The sequence below is a fragment of the Xyrauchen texanus genome, chromosome 17 (assembly GCF_025860055.1).
Source record: "Xyrauchen texanus isolate HMW12.3.18 chromosome 17, RBS_HiC_50CHRs, whole genome shotgun sequence".
NCBI lineage: Eukaryota > Metazoa > Chordata > Actinopteri > Cypriniformes > Catostomidae > Xyrauchen > Xyrauchen texanus.
In genome coordinates, this window is record NC_068292.1 from 33370892 (window position 1) to 33377450 (window position 6559).

A 6559-nucleotide genomic window follows, 5' to 3' on the forward strand; every position below is an offset into this window, starting at 1 on the left:
ATAAGAAAATTCCTGAATCTGCAGGCTGTACTTAAGTTCATTCTGTGCATTGCAGTGGTTGGTAGTTGTGAAAAAAAGATTATATTTAGAAGCAATCAGTGTATCAATTTAAAGCCAAAATCAAATTTAAAGAGTCATGTACACACTGCAGCTACAAATGTTGTCCATGTAGAACTTTTGGGTCCAAAATATCCAAGGAAAAAAGAAAGCTAAACAGGTAAGCAACTGCAGACTGCAGGTCTCGATGTCCATACAATGCAAGGAAACAGATACCAAAGTTTGATGGTCCAAAAGACACATTTAAGCAGCATGAAAGTAATCCACACAACTCCAGTCGATCAATTAATTTCTTCTAAACCGAATAAATATGTTTGTTCCAAAAACAAATCGATAATTACAACTTTTTAACTTAAAAAGTTGCTTCCTGCCAGCAGTCAATGGATCACCTTGGCATCGCTTGATGCAAGCACAATGGTGCATTTACTGTACACTCAGCCGGTCTGACTGTAGATTATCTCTTACATAGCATGTACAAAACAAAACTGAACAAGTATTTGTTAAGGTAGTAACATAATTCAAAGTGTGAGATGGAGAGTTGGCAGCAGTTTACCAACAACAACCATCAACAGTAATATTTTCGCTTGCTAAATAAATATTAAATGGTTAAAGCTGAAGTGGGTAATGTCTTTGCCATTAGCGCCACCAAATGGAATTGGAATAACAAACATTGTTTTCAAACAGCCTGAATACTCCCCATCTGACATAGATCAAACAAACAGGTAGTCCTGCCCCCAACTTACGCTATTGGTTGAGCCAGTGTTGCTTTGTCATGCTGGTCGAGATGCTCAAACAAAGAGAGCAATATTTTTATTGCACCACAGAGACACAGTGATTACAGTTTTTGGGGAAATCATCCTACGAACGGTTTGTATATAGTTGTCTCTGCATTAACGGTGTAATGGTATGAAATGTTTACGGTACAATAGCCTTCACAAAAAATACTACAGTATGACATTATTAAGGTGCCTTGCTAAAATTAGCAGAAAAATACAGCAATGAGTCATCTGACCGGATTATGGCCCAGGTTGTGACACTGGAACATTTTCCTGGATGACTAAATAAATACATTTAAAATCTTAGTTGCTTGATAACATGATTTTTGAAAGTAGGCAATATTATTAATTATAATACTCAGGCCTATATTAAAATACGAAACACATTAGGTGCATCTTGTGAATGAAGGAAAAACAATGGCAAGTGAAACTGATCAATTATGCGTGAAAGTGAGTGAGTGTGGCAGAGGCCAAGAGAGAGGAAGGGAGCTGCACTGCTGCTCCGTCCTTGATCAGCTCCAAATCCGATCACACTTTTTTCTACAAAGTTTACAAATTAGGTGACCATAATCACAGATGAAGCCGCGTGGGTCTTTTAAATAATCATAATATTCCCACACCATGGAATTCAGCTGCTTGGCAGAGGGAAATAAATGTTCATGCTTTGACATTTCTGTGCGCTGCGCTGTCTACCGTGCAGTTTGCGCACGTGATTTTTAAAATTAAGTGACGATTCAGTAAAACACGTATGTTGCAATTTAGAGATTTATATGATCAAGTTTATATGATGCTGTGCAAATGTAGCCAATTCTCCCTTAAATTACCTGATATTTACAATAGAAACTTTCATTCTTTTACTTAGATTTTTATTAGATTTTTTCCTCTCTAAAATCCAAGAAATACCGTGAATGCAATACCGGGAATTATAAATGTTTGATAACCGTCTCTTTTTAAAACCATGGTATACCGTGAAACTGTTACATCCCTACTCCACATATGAAGCTGGCATAGGAGAAATATTTAAACATGAATTACATATTTCAGCTTCAAACTATTAAACAGTTGGGATCCATTATTATTGTTTTCAAGTGATAGCAGAGATATGTTTATCACTGTGAGTTCGGGTTAGTATTCTGAATTCCACTACACAGTGATTCAGAGATTCTTCACACACAGAAAATGATCATTTAGGGAATATTGGACACATCTCTTACTTGTAAACACTTTGTGCTCCAAGAATATGTCTTCTCACATCATGAGAAACAAGAATTAATAAAAGAGTCATTACATTATTACATTTACTAATAATTACATTACTAATTACAGTCTGCTTCTGTAAAAAGATCACTGGGTGACAGGAAACAGACAGTATGTCTATCTATCCGTATATGCTGTACAGGGCATTGGCACACACACACAAAAGTATTGTGTGTTTTTACACTGAGCATGTCTGTAAGGCCCAGTCCAATCCTTTGTAGGACGGAGTAACCAGTATGGAGTACAACAGTGCAGCAGAGCGTGGAGGTTGAGGGTGATTGGTGATATAAATTTGACTTCTGTAGGCCATGCTACGTCCCATGAGAGTGATAGTACAAATTTGTGGTTTAAAAGGGGCATTAATCTACAATGAAGCCCTATAACGTACAGTAAATAGCTTTATTACATCATATTTTGGAGAGTGACTTTATCAAAGTCTTTTTTGACCACATGGTGCAAACAGAAGAACATTTGACAGGCATTATAAGTATTTCATTGTTTATAGTTATATTAGCCAAAAACAAATACGCTTTTTTCAAAATTTGAAAATGCAAGAAAACCACATTTACATGAGAATTGAAATTATCAGATTTTTCTCTGCTTTTGATGTCAAAATGTAAACAGGTATGCAGTATGCACATTTTATTGATAGGTCAATAAAAGGTGTTTACATGCACAGCGAAATTGGGGAAGTGTGCAAAAAATGTTGTGTGCCAATCGGTTTATGCTTACACCGTTTATGGCCTTACCCAGATATAGGAAAACCATTAATGCATTTACACAACCTCCCACATTATCAGGTTATTGAGCATAATCAGTGTAAGATCTTTTAAACGCGCTTAATGACTGCAAAAATTGTGGTGGGGTGCAATACCTCAAGAGTTAAGGCTGTTATAAGCCATTTTTGCATTGATTTTTGACCCCAAAACATTTTAAATGTTACAAGGTTGAATGGGCATTGTGCAAATAACTTTAAAAGAAAAAAAGAGTAATGTGTTGCTATTTTATTATAATGTGTGATTTATTATAAAGACATTAAATATCTCCATGAATTTTGACAGTTTTTAAATGTTTTGTGTTGCTTTGCACTCTAAAAGGCATAATGAGGCAAAAACATGTTTGAAAGTAGTTTGGTGTAAAGTTGGACCTGTCACTTAAAGACAGACTTACTGCATATAAGCAAATTTTCTGGTAACCATTGGCCTATGCTTTGAAAGGTCAGTCAGTGGCAACGGGGTCAGAGTTAAAATTATTTGAACTTTGAATGCCACATTTCTTTGAACTTCGACGCTTCACTCAATAGACTTCTATGTATTTGGCAGCATTGTCACAAGTCATGTGGAACCCCCTTTAGAGCCCTGATACTTTTGGCTGAGCCTCAAAGGGATCATGACATAATTTTTTATTAATTAAATATGTTCTTTGAGGTTCGCTTTTAGTATTAGTAAAGGTTTTTAATAATATATTTTATTTAATATATTTGTAAAACATGATAATTACACCTTCATTCTGACCCTCTGCCAGAAACGCTTGGTTCTGGTGCTGCTTCTTCTTTAAGACTTGAAGTAAATGCCCACTGTTATGATTGGCTCTCTGCTCTTGACTGACCTGCTGTTTCCATTCCATCTCTCTGCTCACTGCTACTGGCGGGGCTACGGAAGTAATAAGGTAAATTATGCATTGATGTTGGCGTTGATGATGTTATGTTGTTGCGGAGATGGTCAGATAGCAAATATCTACCACAGTGTGACATCACAATGAGGAGGAAGTAGAGAACAAGTCATTTTGACAGCTTGGTTTCAAGTCGTCATTTTTATTTGTATAGCTCTTTTCACAACATACATACATAGTTTCAAAGCAGCTTTACAGAAAATCATGCCTTTAAATATTATTGTAATATGATTGTAAATTGTGTATAAAATTAAATAATTAAATAATAATTGTATTTAGAACCCCAGTAAGCAAGAAGAAGACAACTGTGGCAAGGAACAGAAAACTCCATAAGATGTTGGTTTATGGAGAAAAATAGCCTTGGGAGAAACCAGGCACACTGTGGGGGCCAGTTTCTCTCTGGCCAAACAGCATTGTGTGCAGTGCAAGTCATGATTTAAAATGTGTAAACTACATGTTAAGGGTCAGTGTTTAAACAAAGATTTTGTATGAACTGTAAGATTAATGGCTAATGTCTTTGAAGTCCATCCTGGATTAACTGCAGAAGTTCACTTAGATGTATTGTCCACTAGACTATCAATTAATTTCCAACAAATACCTTCATCAACCAACCAACAAAGGACAATGCATCTATGTGAACTTCTGCAGTTAATCCAGGATGGACTTTAAAGACATTAGTCATAAATCTTAGTTCATAAAAAAAAATCTTAAAAATCTTAAAAAATCCATAACACTTAGTTTGCATACCTTAAACCAGCACTGCACATAAATTACTTTTACTGGCATTATATTCATGTTGGTTAGCCAGAGGTTAACTGGCTCCCACAGTGAGACTGGTTTTTCCCAAGGTTATTTTTCTCCATTTACCAACATTTATGGAGTTTTGTGTTCCTTGCCACAGTTGCCTTAAACTTGGTCATAGGGGTTCTAAATAATATTATTATTTTTTTCTCCCCAATTTGGAATGCCCAATTCCCAATGCGCTCTAAGTCCTCATGTTGGCGTAGTGACTCGCCTCAACCCAGGTGGCTGAGGGCGAAACTCAGTTGCCTCCGTATCCGAGACAGTCAATCTGTGCATTTTATCGCGTGGCTTGTTGAGTGCGTTACCGTGGAGACATAGCGTGTGTGGAGGCTTCACTCTATTCTCAGCGGCATCCAAATTGTAGCACCATCTCCTCCTCGACCCTTCATACAAGACTCATGTTTATAATAACAATAACCTGGGAGAGATTCATTTAAACTAATAAATACATCCAGTTAAATCATCAAGCAGAGCTCATCCAAACAATGATCAGTAATAATTTAATTTACAATTACTGCTTTGGTTGAAAGAGATCTAATGTTTAGTAGCCCTGCCGTTATATAATGTTTATCTTCAAATTTTTATTTATTTTCAAGTTTTTTTTTTATAAATTACTTAGTGAGGGATTTGTGTTTGGTAGTTTGTGAGAGGTTTTTGTTTGGCCTCACAAGATACTGGTCTCTATACGTTGAAGTTTATGTGACCTGTGTGATGTCTCAAGGCAGCTAGCAGGCGTTCAGTTTAACGAGTTTGTCTGCTTCCTGACCTTGGTCCCAGTTAGTCAAATAATATCACTATTAAGACTATGAGCCAAATTACTAAAGAGGAGTGGAACCATCCCTGGAGGAATATAGTCTGTCTTTATCAGATCAGGTCTACCCCAAAAACTCTTCCAATTGTCTATAAATCCTATGCTATTCTCTGGCCACCACTCAGACATCCAGCTGTTCAGTGACACTAATCTATTATAAACCTCATCACCACGATGAGCAGAGAAGGGGTCAGAGCATATTACAGTGTCTGACAGCGTTTTTACAAGTTCACACACATCATTATTGCCAACATGAATAACAATTTTAGAAAATCTACATTAAGCAATAAGCCAGCACTTCTAAATTTGATCTGATATCAGATGCTCAAGCCCTGTAAATGCATTTACTATGGTGGCAGGAGTTTCTATTTCCACATTCGTTACAATAGAATCAACTATGTCCAAGGCTCTTTCAAAATGATTCTCAGTGGGTGCATCACTGAGTGGGGAGAATCGATTGGAAACCCTTACATGAACGGGAGAGTGGTGTCACTTTGCTGAGAAAGTATGCTGTTGAGACGTCACAAAAATGCCCTGCTGTAAGGGCTCTTCATCCGGAACCAAAGTGTGTGAGTTGCTCACCAGTCTACCCACATTCAAAACAGTATCTACCGGCTTCTCTTTCTCACTGACCTCCACTAGCAATTCAACAAATGCTCTTTTTGTAGGTAGGATGAACTTTTGATTTGTTGAAAGAGTTATATAAAAGTGTAGTACAGCTAAAAGCTGGAGATGAACTGAAACATATTAACACATCCAAATGATTAAAGGCCACAAACTCGCTCACAAAAGTTTGGAATCAAGAAGCAATGAGAAGTGTCTTTTTTTTTTTTAAATGGCAGAATCCTGGTTGGGAAATCTGGAATGACAACAGCATGAAACACTTTAGAATCAGTCCATCTGAGATATGACAGATTACATTTATTTGGATTTCACCTAAAAAAGAAAAAAAAGTCTAATAAAAACTGCACTCTGTAAGGCAGAGGTCTCTTTAGAGTCCTATTTCTCGTTTAACCTTAACTTTTGCCTGTCTTTGCTCTTCCACATGTCTAGCACAAGAGGGCAGAACTGCACCAGAAATGCAGATACACACTGTGATTATTTTTTCCTTATCTTTTTTGTTTGTAATGTGCTAACACAATATACATTGAAACCACCCCCTAAAAAACACTGAAAATAATAT